Source organism: Photinus pyralis, unplaced genomic scaffold (genome assembly GCF_008802855.1).
Source record: "Photinus pyralis isolate 1611_PpyrPB1 unplaced genomic scaffold, Ppyr1.3 Ppyr1.4_LG8, whole genome shotgun sequence".
NCBI lineage: Eukaryota > Metazoa > Arthropoda > Insecta > Coleoptera > Lampyridae > Photinus > Photinus pyralis.
Window position 1 is genome coordinate 24,667,341 of NW_022170819.1, and position 16,218 is coordinate 24,683,558.

Genomic DNA, 16,218 nt, shown 5'->3' on the forward strand with positions numbered 1-16,218 from the left:
TTCAGATCAAGACCAAATTTAATCTTTAAAAACTTTCTAACTAACCTCTTCTACTTTGAATTAGCCCCCACCTATACAATGACGGATCGGTAATCCCGACAGCCATGTCTAAATTGTTTACTTATTGGTTAATGTCCTTTGTTACTACCAATCTCAAATGGTTTCAGGGCCGATAATCGGCTTCCTACGGAACTAAAAACTACAGTTCTCAAGCCCGCGGTTTTTACCGCGCTGAACTCAGAAATGTAATATTATATCTCCACTAAAAAGGATGTAATGAGCCATATTTAGTAATATAATAGCTGATTAAAAACAAAGCCTGTATAAGTGTATACAGGGTGGCCCACTGAAAACAGTCAATGCCAATTTACCAACTTAACGACAGTTTTGCCAGAAACGCTCGAACGCCTCATTTTAGTTATGAGGGGGGCGCCTAAATTAAGTAATACTAACTTTAACCCTGAGAAGGGGTGAATTGCACCCCAAAAATTTTAAATGGGAAGGGGTAGTAAATGTTAGGTAGATAGAAAGGAATGTTCATTATGTTTTCAGGACTGTTATTATTTTTCAAATCCTATCAGTAGTTCCAGAGATTTAAATGGATTTGCAGAGCCGTTTTAAATGTTTATTAAGTCGACGTTGAAGTTGAAATAATTGAGAGCTTGTGTCAGAAAAGAACATCTGACATAAGTGCAATACGTGCACACCCTATGAAGCGAATTTGTGAGTGTGTTAAATTAACTTGTTTAATTTTATGGTAAATTCAAAAACAATGACGGTTTACACTATAGCGCAAAAGGTGGAAATTGTTTTGATTTTTTTTAAAATGGCGATTCTGCCTTCACAAATTCGCTTCCTGGACCTGGTCAAACATCCCCACGAAACGGGGAATTTTTCGAAAAAAACGCGTCTTCAGTATCAGAACCAGAAATGCATTTCCTTGAAATTAATAAACTATGCCTGATAAACACTTTTTATCACAAACCAAATGTGCCAGCTTCTAACACCTTATCTAAATTGGATAGTTACAAAGCGATAAAAATTGAAAGGAAAAACAAACACTGAAATAGAAATTCAAATGAAACGGAATAACTTTTTGTTTATTTCGTAAATAATCCCACAGATTTACTTAATAAATTGAAGTATAGGTATACAAGGTATCCGTCATTATTTTTGGTGTTTAGACCGCAACAACGTCTACTTGACGTAGTTTACAAAACAATAATTATATCCCCTCCTGCCTCCCCAAAATTCCCACGCCATGAACACGACACCGCAGTATATCCACAAGAAACTGACTCCAAGTAAATTTGAGAACGGTTTTTTCCTCTTCAGAGTTCCCAAAGTACACCCATTAAAAACTCATCGAATACATGAAATACTCACTTTATGATTTTCCCAAATATCCGTCTTCTAAAGCCCACAACCGGGTTATCGCCCAAGAAGTTTATTATCATCTGAATACATTGGAACATCGCCCAAGAAAGTATACTTACCCAACTGCAAGTAAAAATTAACTTGACGTTAAGTAAATCCATCTCGAGGTTCTCACCACAACATTATCCAACTGGGATTTGCCTCAGCAAAATTTTAACTTGATTTAAAAGCACATTTTCTCCCCTCCTGGGTCTTCAATATAATAATAGCAACGTCCCTCCGTACAAAAAAATCACTTGCGCAAGAGATACTCCTCCAAGGAACGTGTCTCTCTTTAACGCCTGATAACCTCTCTGGAAGATTCGGTCTTGTAAGTAATACCGTCGCATCGAGGAAATACCTCTCGGTACCCCCCCCCCCTTAAGGGGTCGGACGACTTTAGTCAGAGACGTAGTACAAAGAACCCGAATGGGAGGCTCAAGTACGTGTGGACCACCCTCCTATCGTAATCCAAAATCCAGCCCGCCTCCCCCTCTTTCATATTCAGAATCAAAGTGCACAATCTAGGCTTTTGCTTCAGAATTACTCACCACCAGAGAATATTCATCTCCAAAAAATTGGTCCCAGAGGTGCAATGGCAAAAGTGGAATCTTAATAAATCTGGGGCTCTACTAAATCGCCCTCAGATGGTTTTGCCACCCCAGTTCTATTGAGCCGTAGTGTTTTCCAACGGCCCCAACACTCTCCTCTTAGAGGGTGCACCCGGAAAGCGGCGTACCGGTAAATCTTGTCGATGTGATTCACGGAACATTTAACTGTTTAAAATATGTGTGCTTATTTAGTTATTTCAAATTCTAAAATTTGCAACTTTAAACCACTCCAATCCCTACAAAATAAATCTAGAGTAGCTATAGCCCGTTCCCCGTTTATTAACAGTTCAAGCGATGTTCTATGGGGTAACTACGTATTCGTCTCAAAGACGCGTGTGAGGTTTTGAGGATTCAGTAAATAGCTACTGAATCGGGAATCAAAATGGAATGGAATATCGAGCTACACATGTAGGTCATCATCCCTTAACAAAAGTGTCAAATGTGCTTTACCCACGGCGTTTTCCTGAAATTGAAGTACGCGCCGGTAATAGCAATTCATCGAAGACAAAAAATCTTTTGTAATTTATATGTGAAATTTTGCATATAAGGTAATAATGTGTAAATGATACACGTTTACAACCCGCATATGCAAACAAGTAATCAGGCTCCCTTGTGGAAGCGAAACCGATGTTGAATATTGATGACTACGTCTGATGCGTTCGGTTTGATATACACATATAACCTAAATACGTATACAACATGCTGATATCAAAGTGCCTTTCATGTACCCATAGGTGTAACCAGTGATTGATAACTAGCGTACGAATTATCCGAATTAAACTGAATGCTGATTTATAGGGGACGTCATTCATTTACGATGACAGGATTACTGCCCTTACTTCAAACAGTTTTTGTGATTTAAAAATATTTCTTTACAACGTTCAAACCATTCGAATAGCTAGCGGGCAAAGGACGCAAGGCCAAGTCTTAATATTCAGAAGAAAATATGCAAACGTCATCCATGTAGCACATACACACGATATACTTCAAATTCCTCCATTTAATACTGATGTAGTTTTCTAGATATTTTCACGAGATTTTTCTCCGTCATCAAATGATAAGCCAGTGAACTTTCTATTTATAACGCCTGCATTCAAACCATGTTCCCGCTTTCGCAATATGAGTTGGTATCAGCGCTATAAAACAAAGTCAAAGCTCAATTTTACACGCCGAAACTAGGTTAATTGGTCTCTACTATAAAATTGCTTGAAATTTCCATTAAGTGCTTGGGACATTTAAGCACAGCAGATCCAGAAAACTAAAGATTTCGTGCATTTTCTTTATTTTTGGATTAGATGGTCTAATTCTACGAATTTAAGATGGCATCCGTTTGAACTTTGGATTTCTACCTTAACATTTGAAGATTTATACGCTTATTTTCTAATATGCTAAAAAAATAGTGTCTTTCAAATTTGGATGCTTTCAGATTTCGAAAATGCTCATTTCACGTATAGTAATTAGAATTGAGAATTATATTTTTATTTTGGCTTTTGGATTTTGTAAGCGGCAGTCTTACAATTAATATTTAACTTGCTCAGAAAAGTGAGATTTTGAATTGGGGTAGTTCAGGGTTTCGTAAATGATTAGTGACACAAAACTTCGATGTATTTCCAATAGAGTTTCTTTGAAAATGAGATTCAGACTGGGGAGAGTTACAGCTTCGCGAAATTGCAATGTTTCCCAACTCTCAAAATTGCTAATATTCGCCTATTAGATGGTGATACATCCTTAAGTTTGAATTTAAATGACTACAATGTACCTAATATTTAATGAAAAGTGAGAGCAGATCAAGATTATCCATTGAGAATGTGCTACGCGCACCTCATTTAAATAAATATCAGATATAATATAAACTAAAACGATATGTGAGCCGATTTACATAATGATTACTCGCTTAACTCTCACCCTTCGCACTATTAAATTATATAAACGGAAGGAAAACAATCCCAAAATACCGCATAAATTGCATAGAATAGATTTAACTAAAGCTTATAGGGATATGAAATTAGGGAACGTTCTCTCTACCAGTGGAAAATGTATATAGAATAAATAAATAAATAGAAGGACTAAGACAAATAACGCGCTTAAGCGAACGCTTTGGGAAAATAATTCGTTTCTTATTAAAAGTAGGGAAAGGCGCTGAATCCGTTTATTGACTTCTCCCGGTTTTGCATAAACATGAGTGTTTTGGGGCGATTTTGTCAGGGATAATGCACCTAATTGTTTTTCTGCAGTTTTGCTACGTAGAGCAGGGCCCAAAGCTTCGCATTTTATTGGGGATTATTATGCGTGACAGGGATTATTGTGTACATATTGCTTATAGGGGTTATAGGTATTAATTTAAAGGGTTGCGGTTTCCTTGCACGTTCACGGTTGTTGCTAATGTTTTCCTCTTTCGATGGTATTATAAAACTGTTTGTTTAAATAAAAGTACCGGGGAAGATTATGAATTGAGAAGATGAAAGCTGTGCCTGCTTGTTTTCCGACTGGAAGATCAGGAAACTACCGCCATAGATTGTTTTGTAACGCAATATGCCAACCCTTAATTATTGTCGGTCCGGATAGTTCGAAACGCATCCCTTAATTATTTATACGTAGGTAAAGTGGCCCCGGCTCGCTTATTAAGCTAATTTTAATGAGAACGGATAAGATTTATAAAGACGTAAAATCAATTTTACGCTTACAGTAAAAGTTGCTTTGAAATCAGTGATCAAAGCTAATACATTTTTGTTCTAATTTTTATGCCATGGAAATATTTCCTTGATACTCAATAGTAGATTTTCTGTTGAATAAGATTATAGATAATTACATTTCAAAGGTATGGACCTAATTTTTGAACGCTAATGGGGAGACTATCTATATTCGTCATTGCTGTTAATCACCTTAATTGAAATAAAAATTGTAACTGTAGCTTGCTTTGCAGTTTTATATTTCGAATTTGTATTTCGTGTATAGGAAAATTTATCGCTTCATACGAAAGATGGGACAAGCTTGCGCTGTTGCCGCGATTTCAGCGACCCCTGTGCTAGCTGCGAGGTTGCCTAATATCGTTTGGAAACGGATAAATGACATACGAGCAGATTATTGGATTGTAAGAGGGTTTCCACGTGCACGCCGCAATCAATAGTTAATGGAGGATATAAAATCTTCGGCGCAAAGCTTTGGGAATTCCGCAAGAAACGTAAATTGTTCGTGGGTCTGAATTGTAGTAGGGCCATATTTGGAAATGAGTTTGCAGTGTGACATCGAAAGTTACTCGACGGCAGACAGTAAACACTGACAGTTCAATTATCGTGAAATTACAACGGGCCGTTCAATTTCCAAGAGAATCCTGAGAACGTTGAGGGCAGTTCTGTTATAGAACCAAGTTGGTTACTTTTGAAGGTACCATTGTACACGAAGGGCCGTGCCGAGATTGTATGATATGAAAACCGTCGTTTCCAGAGAACACTATATATAAGGTGCTGTAATTTTTTCTTGATTTGTATTGGATTAAGGATCGGTTCTCTTTAAGAAAATTGCGTAAAAAATATTTTACCCAAAATGGTCCTGTAACCTTCATTTTCATGCCTACTTTCTGTCAGGAAATTGTAGTTTCCGTGACAGAGGTAGAGCAGACTATGTTTTCTGCCGCTTGTCACTTTACTGGCCGCACTGTCACTTTTCCGGCCGTACCGTCACCTTACCGACCGCATTTGTAACACTGCTAACTGTCTATAATGACTCATGTCATCACTGACAGATTGACATTAATCAAAAGGTCTATATGAAAATTGAAATTTTATATTAAAATACGATTTCGGGTAAAATTTAATACAACTCGTACTGCAATATTTCCTCGCTAGTAATGTGTCATTTTCCGGACTTTTATGTAAATAAATATTGAAACTTGAAACTTTGACATATGCCTGGCGTCGCCGCCTCTCCCAGGATTTAGTCAACTGTCGTGGGGATGCGACCCTGGTAGGCACTATCAGGGGCGTTTCCCCACTACTTTTGTTGCCATTGCGCTGAGAATTGACAACATTTTTCTGAAAGATATCGGTCTGTATAAATTGGATGACTGGAGCCGCCGTCTGTTTTGTAAAACGTATAATGTATGAACTCCCATTAGAAGAAAAAGTGGGTTTATGAGGAGGGGAATATATTTCGGCAAAACCCCTCAATATAGTCGATACTTCTAATAACAAAGTCCAAAAAGTGAAAGTGTGTACAGAGTGAAATTTCCCAAAAATGGATGTTTTCCAAAAAAATGAGTTATTTCCTGAAGTTTTCATTATTTTCCTCCAGAAATTAGTTATATTATTTTTTTAAGTCACCGATTCAGAATCTAAAATGAAATTGATCGAAAAACAAAATGTCGAAAAGTTAATAACGTATTTATAGTGAATTCTGAAAATTTTCAAAAAGCATTGATTTCTTAATATTATCAAGCTTTCAGAAATAGAATCTGAAATTATATTATTTGGAAAACTCAAAGCTACTATTAGATTCTCACTAGTAATGCCACGTTTCCTACAAAAAAAGAAGCATTCAAAAATTAAAAAAAAAACAAACTTTCTTCGACAAGTATTATTTTAAATTTTGGGAATCGGAGCAATAGATCACAAGTTATAGCGATATTTCTCATGCACTATTTCAGTTGTATGTGTCAATTGCAACCCACTAGTCAGTAGCTTGGATGTGATTCATCCATTGATTATAAATTTCGTTTCATACACACTTTAAATAATTTATCTGAACTCATAATTATTACCTATGAAAAATATCCCGTTCTTCTGAATGGTTTACTCAGACGTTAAAATGAAAAACAACTATTGCCGTTTTTTTTCCGTTTAAGGTTGGTTTAGTCAGTTTCAACGAGAATTTCTAGGTAAATGGGTTCGAATTTGTTAGCCGTAAGGTGTGACTCTTTGTAAAAAAAATGCCATAATTTATATTGATCATTGGAATTGAAGTACGGGTATTTATAAAGGAACGTGGTATTAGGGATTAATTTCAAATGTTGATCGTAAACGTAAATAAACAAAACTGTAAAATAAAGTCGAATTTGAATCTATTTTATTTCGTCAATTTCACTCTTTCAATTTAATTTTGTATACGAGTATACTGTCTACAGTCAGTTCTTCAAAGAAATTCCACGCTTGTATTTTACAATGAAAATGCACAATAAAATAATTGCAGTGAAGTTCATTTCAGAGCTAGCCGTTGATGAATTAATTTCTGGAGTAGAAATTTCGTTTTAATTATGATCAGCCCGCTAATTCTAACAAACGCTACAACCAACAGTGCGAGAGGTGCCTCCTTTTGTGACTTTTCGCCAGCTAAGCATTAAATTAAGGGGGATTATAAACTAATTTCTTTCTAAACCCTAAACGGAATAAATCCGTTTCTTTTTACTATTATGGGTAGCAAAAACTAGTACTTCAAAGAATAAATAATTACAGGTGTTGTTGCCTGCAGTTGACAAGCTGCTTCATGTTTTTAGCTTTTTATTCGGCACTGTACCGGCTTTTATGTAACAAAGTTTTCATTAAACACAATGGAAAAATAATTGCGCTTCGAACAAACCGAGCAATAAATGAATAAAGGTCCATTAGGTGTCGCTAATAAAGACTATTATAGTTATTCGCTCGTAAATAAAAACTAACAAGCCCGATTCGTTATGAACAATATCGAAAATAAAAATGTTGATTACTTTATTATCTAATTCCGGATATGAGAAAAATGAATTTTCCAACTTTGTAATTTGATTGCCTTTTCAATATTAGCCATAATTTTATTTCATAGCTTTATAAGTCATCCCTTTTTGGCGGATAACAAAGTTATCATGTTAGACAGAAGCACTCGGGTCTTCTGTGTTCGGGGGCCGGAAACAAGGCGTAAACAACAATCGCATCAATATATCGCCTCTTATGTTTTTATTGCTCCACAATTTCATATAAATTGCGACCGGAAATCTGCTATATTTTACATCCGATCCGTGCGTGTTGCACAAAGGATTCGCCTATCTCGATTTATAGCACCTCTAAATCTCAATCGCGTCCTGACTATTTTTTTCTTTTGCATTACATTCATTACTCACATTTAGACGCGTCAGATACTTCTTGCTTTAATCAAATCCATACCTAATCCATCAAAAAATTCGCCGGAATACGATTTTTCGACCCTCGCGACTCGAAAATCGATATTTTTTAATTTGTCGGTTACGAAATAATACACTTTATCGTTCCTTTCGCGAATAACAAAAATTTTACTACCAACTTTTTATAGTTCGACATTTACATATTAAGCTTTCGCCTCTCGAAAGCACTCCGCATTTCCTTTCACTTGTACGAGTTGATGGGGATCTAAAAGTGGTTTAAACATGAAACATCGCCGAAATTGAAAAAAAAAACGTGGGGTCGACGGCCTACGCGTAGTCATACAGAAATTAGAATTTAATGATTACACGGCAATGAAACCCATTTTTCACCATTTAAATTCGGGATTTGATCTACTGTTAGGGGAGGCTTCTCCTAACAGAACAAATTATGTATGTATAACGTAACTAAATAAATCGGGTAAAGACTCGATACATCCGTAGCGTGGTCCGTAGAATACAGTGCCAATTATTGATTTTAGAAAGCACCAAAAGAGAACAACAAAAGTGAGAGTAGTATGAAAGGATGTAGCCAATAAGATCGGGTAAAATTATCTGTAATGTAAGAGTAAAATATTCACTGAGATAAAATTGTGCTAAATTAAACTAAGCAAATGTTTTATACAGAAAATGGCGTTCCATCCAGTCATAACTATATAAATTAGGACATTTTTCTTTTAAATTGATCCCTAAATTATCGTTTCTTGAGCACAAGTCACAAATAGGTCAGGTAGACGTTATTTAGGCTGAAATAATAAAAAAGATAATAACGGTTCATCCTGTATATGCGAATGATTTGATTTAATTTAAATCTGAAGGGTTTCATTACGAATAAGCTCAGAATTTGTTTATTTAATCGGAACTTGAAATTTTAGTGTATATTTTTCTATTTTAGAATTGTTTTCAAATGCATAATTTCTTGTTTAAATTTTATCATTCGTGTAAATGTGTTTTTTAAATTAAGTAAGATGTAAAAATTGCGTTGTTTAACATTAAGGAATATCTTGTCGAGCGCATTTAAGTGCTATCTGGTCGTGTGCGATAAGGACGCTGTTATCTCAAAAGTAACGTGTGTTTGCCGCCGATACCAAAGGATGCAGATACACGATTTCTTTAGTAGGTACTACTGTACCCGAACCTGGAAAAATTCTGGGGACCGTGGGAAAATATTTCGGCAAATTTTGGCAGTTATGGTCCGGGTCAAATTTTGGTAGTTGGCCCGGGTCAAATTTCGGCAATAGGCCCGGGTTAAAATTTCGGCAACTAGCCTCGGGGTCATATTTTGGCAATTGGACCGGGGGTGCAAAGTCAAATTTTGGCAATTGGCCCCGAGGTGCAAGGTCAAATTTTGGAAATTGGGGTATTTCGGTAGTTGGTCCTGGGGTATTTTGGAGGTTGGGAGCCAAGTGGGGCACTGGTCCGGGAAGTTTAATTTTACTCTAGATTTTACTTATCTTAATTTGCTCCACAGTCATCTATGCGATAATCCGTCCAAGATCACCGCCTCTTACACAAAAACGTCATTGCACAACACATACCACTTTGCGCGTACACTCGCCACGGCCGGGAGAAGACTGGCTGATTAAGGTTGTGCGTTCAAAATGTCACATGCGCACACTTCAAGGTCAAACCAATGATGATGAACCCAACATTTTGTCTGTATTATGTCACCATTTTCGATAGTCTGCGAAAGTAGGTCAAGCTATCGATCAAAGTCCACGCTATTCAAAGTCCATAAATTGTCGACCGGTCAAAGTCCACTACACACTGTTCTAAGTCTAAAGGTTGTCGGTCAAAGTTCAGTACTCAGCGGTCAAAGTCCATATCGCGTATCGCAGTTTTGTCTCAATCAGAATCTGTGCAAATGCAGTTAACTTAAAATTCGGGCAGAATATAATGAGGTTTGTCCGTTTACGGAAGACGGTTACGTTGATTTTTCAAAAACACGTCCGTGGGTAGGGTCGAACGTATGACCTTATTTGAGGTCGCATTTGACTTATTTAATGAAATTTTTAAGGGTTGCTCTTCAACAACTTAATTACTAGGAGACGGAAATCAAAAATCCAAAATAAAGGGGTTTTGGGAAAAGGTAGATTCTTTACAATTATGCATGGGTTCCCCTCCAGACTTTTTATCCCACTCCTGAATCGGGAACAAAATCGCATAATCTCACTCCATTTTATTTATCGAACTTAGGACCAAAACGACTATCGACTCGTTATTTACGGAACGTCGCAGATACGATGCGGTTACGCGAAACCTTGCGTACTCAGTTACATTTACCTTTGATTGAACCGGGATTTAGTAATTCGGATACACCACGACGGATAAATAATCACCATGTTGGAAATGCCAACGCTTAGGAGCTTAGGACATAATCGAACAGAATGCTCAGATCCCCGGCGGATTTTATGTTCTAAATGTGGGAACCAGACGTTGATGATTTGTTAAGTTGCGGCAAGATAATGCCAACGCATGCGCACACTTGCAACTTCAAACTCAGACGACACTAAAACTACAACCACCGTTCAAAGTCCAAAGGTTGGTCGTCGTCCAAAGTCCGTACAGTTTGTTCACCGTTGAGTTTAAAAGTTTCCCGGCCGTTCAAAGTCTATTCATCACCGTTCAAAGTCCAAAAGTTGGTTGCCGGTCAAAGTTCAAAAATTCCACATCGTTCCAATGTTGATTATCAAAGTGATGATGATATTCACGTGTGAGATCCGGGTCAAGTTGAAATTTTCTTCATGTGGAATTCCATTAAACAATTGTGCTGTATGACCTTTAATGACTTATTACAAATAATCTTTTATAGAACCTTGATTTATTTTACTGGGAAACCTTCTAGAGGATCTTAATAGAAACTCTTGTCGAAGCCTTAGACATTTCGCAATCTTCTTAGAACTCATCCCAAAAATTATGTTTCCAGACCTTCTTCTTACTTCCTAGCTAAAAATATCCGAAGAAACGGTAATTTTGTTTAAATCTTTAAATGTACATTATTCAATTGCAACAATGAAAGAAAACGTTTTGTTTCTCTTAATTTGCTTTACCAAACGGACCCAAATAAAGAACAATTTAGATTTACCATAGTTATATGGATACAAATGGTCACAATACCTTTTCTAGTTGAAATTTCTTCAAATTTCATTTGCCGACGGATTCTTGATGGACGGTTTTGACTGTACAATGGAACAAACTGCGCATAACGATTAGATGTAGACTGAAATGAATGTTGAGAAAGCATGCTGTCCTAATCTCCTTGAAGTTTGTAGACTACGGGGAGAATTTCAAAAATAGCGAAACGTTGGGGGTTGTTATAATGGTCATGAAAGTTCTTCACTGGTTGAAACTTTTTAACTAGCACAGAATTTAGTAAATACAGTCATAAATTTCACGGATAACCCCCATTAAAAAAACTGAATTTGCATCGAATCGCCTGAAGTGATTGAAGAACAAAAGTCAATACAAAATTAATACGTAGATGAAATAATCGCTTTTCTTGTCAAATCAATCTCCTAACTCCTACCTTTGCGTTTTGACGTTGTAAAACAAATCACACCAAATAAGGACAATGAAGTCATATAACATAATATTAATAGGTTCAATTCATGAAATAAAAGCAAACGCTCGACTGGAACTTGCAAAGTATGATTTTGATACTAAAGTTAATTGGGTCGTCCATTAATTAAAATACTTCGGTAGCAATATCCATTAATTAAACTCGTAGGTATTGGTACCCACTGGAAACGAACGTGCCCTAATCGTCGTATTATTAAATAGATCCTCGCTAATTTTCGCATTTAATGCATCTTCTTCATTCGTTGAAAGTCCTAATAATAATCTCTCGGCTCGGTCGTGTTCAAGAAGTACGAAATTCCCTACCCGCGATATTCTACAAGGGCACTCGTAGCACTTAAACCCTAAATTCTATAGAGAAAATTAAGAGAGGTGCAGGAATTTAATTATATCGAATGTGTATAACAAAAGAGACGCTGATCGCTTCTTATTTTTCAACCTCCGGGGCGATGTTATAACACGCACACAAATTTACCCTTTCACGGATCACCGAGCCGTTCGATGTGACCGTAATGCAGAAGCTTTAAATTTGCAACGGAATTATTCTGCAGTACGTTCTGCAAGTAAATTGATGATGATTATATTATGTCACCGTTCCTTTCAACCACCATTCTTACTTCGCGTATGAATTGTGAGGTTTAAAGGAAAAATCAACAATATTAGGGATTTTCTCTATTGGATGAAATATTTCTCCTTTTATAAGATATGGAAAATTGAGTAGACGAATGGTTTTTTGAGTCTCATTATACGGCAGATGCTTCCGCAGTAGCTTAACTTGTCGCGCTTTTATAGCTGCCAGGTTGGTATCCTGCAGGGAAATCTCACTGATGCTCACTTATATTTATGGCATACGTATGTATTTTGACGTTATAATATTATTAATGTCTGTCGATTTATCTGTTTTATTATGGCCCCATTTATTTTTATTACAAATTCCCGGCGCTTTCAGAATTTATACCATTTAAAAAAAATGAAAATGGCGCACGGAGACCATTTTTAATTTTCAAAGTGTTGAAGTGAAAAATTTGCACTGGAAATAAATAGGACTCTTTGTATTTGCGGGGCCAATATATGCTTTTATCGCAAATACTCCACTTATTTCGGGAGATATTGCATGGATCTGCACATAAAGTGCATTGTAAGGACTTCTAAATAGCATTGAACCTCTGACTCAAATGCGTTTGAATTCCGCGAAATTTATGTCAGGTTCGAAAGCTGAGGATAGCGCCGTGCCTTTTATGAATTATGACAGCGGTGAAGATTATGTACCAACGTGAATGAGAAACTAGCTTGAATGTTGTTTGTCTACACAATTCTATTATTCGGCCCTATGCTGTATCACTATCGTTAAGAATAACGATATCGTTATGCGGCGTTACCATAATTTTTTAAAAATCGGTATGCTGTATCACTCGTAGCAAGTGTGGGATAACGATTATCGTAATTCTCTATCGTTATTTTGCAACCATAACCAGAAAAACTTAACGACAGGGTTCATGCTACCCGTTTGGGGCGTAACGGTCCTGTCAGCGATTCGTTTGGAGTTTAAGCGGGTGTTAAAGAGAAAGAAAATGAATAATTTTCAAGGATTTTTGCAAGTAACTTTGTTTGGGCAATTGGAAAATGTAATAAGGAGGTTCTGTGCCTTTTAATACTCATAGATTATGTTTTTATTGAGACATGAGGAAAACATCCAACGAAGAATTTTACGAGGCAACAGCGATCCGTTTCAGCTGGGTGAAATTGATTTTGTTTGCCTCCAACGGTTTTGTCTTTCCGTGGAGGATTATGTTATTACTTTCAATAAAATATAACAAGTCCTCAAATTGTTTCCTAGTGGTTTTGTCCGCCTCTTATTATTCTCTTCGACATTCGCCATGTCGTGAAAAAACAACTAGGTATAGGTACACGTACAATTAATAATACAAATAATTTTAAAGAAACGTCTGCATTTCCAAATCTGGCGGGCATTTGTTTAAAGATAAAGCGCGCACCACAACGCCCTCTTATATTTTATCGCTGTGGTATTTCACTCTTACACGCACTGCCGTTGCGCAGCGTTCCTTGTCTTCTAGAATGTGACACTTTTTTCCGAAATAGCCACTGCGAGATACCGGGCAACGTTACGATACCGTAAAAATATTGATACAGCATATCGCGTTTATCGATAGTCGTTGTGGTCATCATAACCTTTGATCGTTAATCTGCGATAACGATTGATCGTATAGAATAACGAGAGTGATACAGCATAGGGTTGATTGTCATCAGCAACGTATTTACCTACCTATTGCGCTCCGACCAGTTATCACACATCAAAACCGTTTTACCCGTCTTAAATGAACGCACTACAGCGACATCTGTGGTGAACAAGTAAGCTCTGTTGAATATAATGAAATAAATCTGTCAATCGTGTACGTAAAATACACTTTAGGAATCAACCAGCGTCGCTAATTGGATCAGATTGGGTTACTGCGAAAGGGCTAATTCAAAAGGCTACAGCGATGATTCTCGTCCAGTAAGACAAGTCCTACACCATGTTGCAAGTTGATAGGGTATTTTATTTTAATTAAAGCCAACATTTCTTACGTTGTAAGCATCTTGGTTTGGGCTGTCATCGAGAGAGCATCGTGTAGTTGAAGTTTGTTCGTTTATTGTGTTATTGCAGGTAGTAGTGCCTTTCTTTTAATGTATCACTGTTTTGTATTGTATATTTTTTATAATTTTCGAATTTTGTTTTTGAAATTGACACAATTTAACCTCAATACTGTATCACGTGCATAAGAAATGCCGTTAATTTTGCTTGTTTAAGATTGTTACCGTTTTTTGGTGCAAATGTTTGCTCAATGTATGGTTATGTATGTTATGTTTTGATTATACGGTCTTAACCTGAAGTATAATTTGGATTTTTGGTCATTCGTTTAAATTTGTGAGCGTTATCCAATTACTTGATGTCTGTACGGACTTGTTTTATGTAAACTAACACTTTCCACCGTGAAGAGACAATCGTCGGGATGGGAATTGAGATCGAATCTGTATAAATATACATTTCTGAATTACTATGTATATAAAATTTGCCTCAAACGTCACGGTGAATAGGTATTTTTCATTTGTTTAAATTTATTCGAGTAAGGGCACGCCTTTTGGTGGATAATCGAGAACGAGCACGCGCATTTAGAAAGGGAGAGCGGCGGTGAAGTACACTAGATGAGCTTGACGTAATCTTCTGGACGTTTCATTATTAGTGTTGTAGTGTACTAAACCCCAAGGTTCTACGCTAACTTCACACTACAAGAACATGGAAATAAAGTCAATCCGGCAACGTTTAAAAATGTCCACCCGAATGACTATTCTCTCCAAAACCAAACAAGATCCCGCTTAAATTTTAAAAGTGGCACGTGATCAAACATCTAAGGCAGGGCCCATTACGTTAGTCGTAAACAACGCTTTGACCTGAAGCACAGTAGGGAAGGAACGTAAAATAAAAAACTGAAATGGTGAAAAATTTGTTTAAAAATGATCGTAATTATTATGATTGTAAAAGCTGGGAAATTTAAGTCAAAATAAATTACATTGCAAAAATAAACTTTGAAAATGTCGTCAAATTAATATTAAATTGTGTAGTAAAATTAATTGTTTGTAATGATGGGAATGCGTAACATAAAATTATAACATCACAAAAAGTAGTATGTAGACTTCAAGGGGTAACATAGGTTAAAAACAAGTTTTGGGAATTATGGGTCAGGTAAGCAGGTACCAAGATTCTAAGAAATGGTGAAATACACGGGATGTGACTCATCTTTAGTGCAATAAAGTCCTTTTGTTAAAAGCAAGATGGAAAATTACATGGCCTTGTAGACAAATTCAACTAAAGACGAAATCTGGGGAAATTACGAATCGTAACTCATTTATCGCACATAGATTAAAATCTAAGAGTTTTGATTAGCATAATCTCGCCCCCGCAAGATAGGTAACCCGCCCCGGGTTTCGGGCTTTCGAGCCTACAGTTGAATGTCGAAGACAATCACGGAGTTAGGTGTCGTAGGTACTTCAAATGGTTACAGTTTTTACCACCCCAGTTACTGCTTCATTCACGGAGAAAATTGTTAGTAACAAACAACAAGTCAGTACATACATCAAACGAATCGGTAATTTCCACATATTAAAATAAAATGATCAAAACTTACATGAATGTTACTTCAGGGACAAGACACAAAAAAACGATATAAAGAAATGCAAAAATTACTACCTGCATTAAAAAAACATAAAATAACAACAAACATTTATGGAGCGACGCGTTCACGACCGCCATTCAAGACAAGATGCCAAACGTAACCCACGGTCGTGCTTTTCTAGATGGCGCAAGCAGCTTTTCTCCACCAGGTAATTGCATGGTTGCCAACTCCCAAAAATGTGTGCATCGTCGTAAGTTGTATATACAGGATAGAACCTCTCAGTATTTAGTGGAAAAGGTGC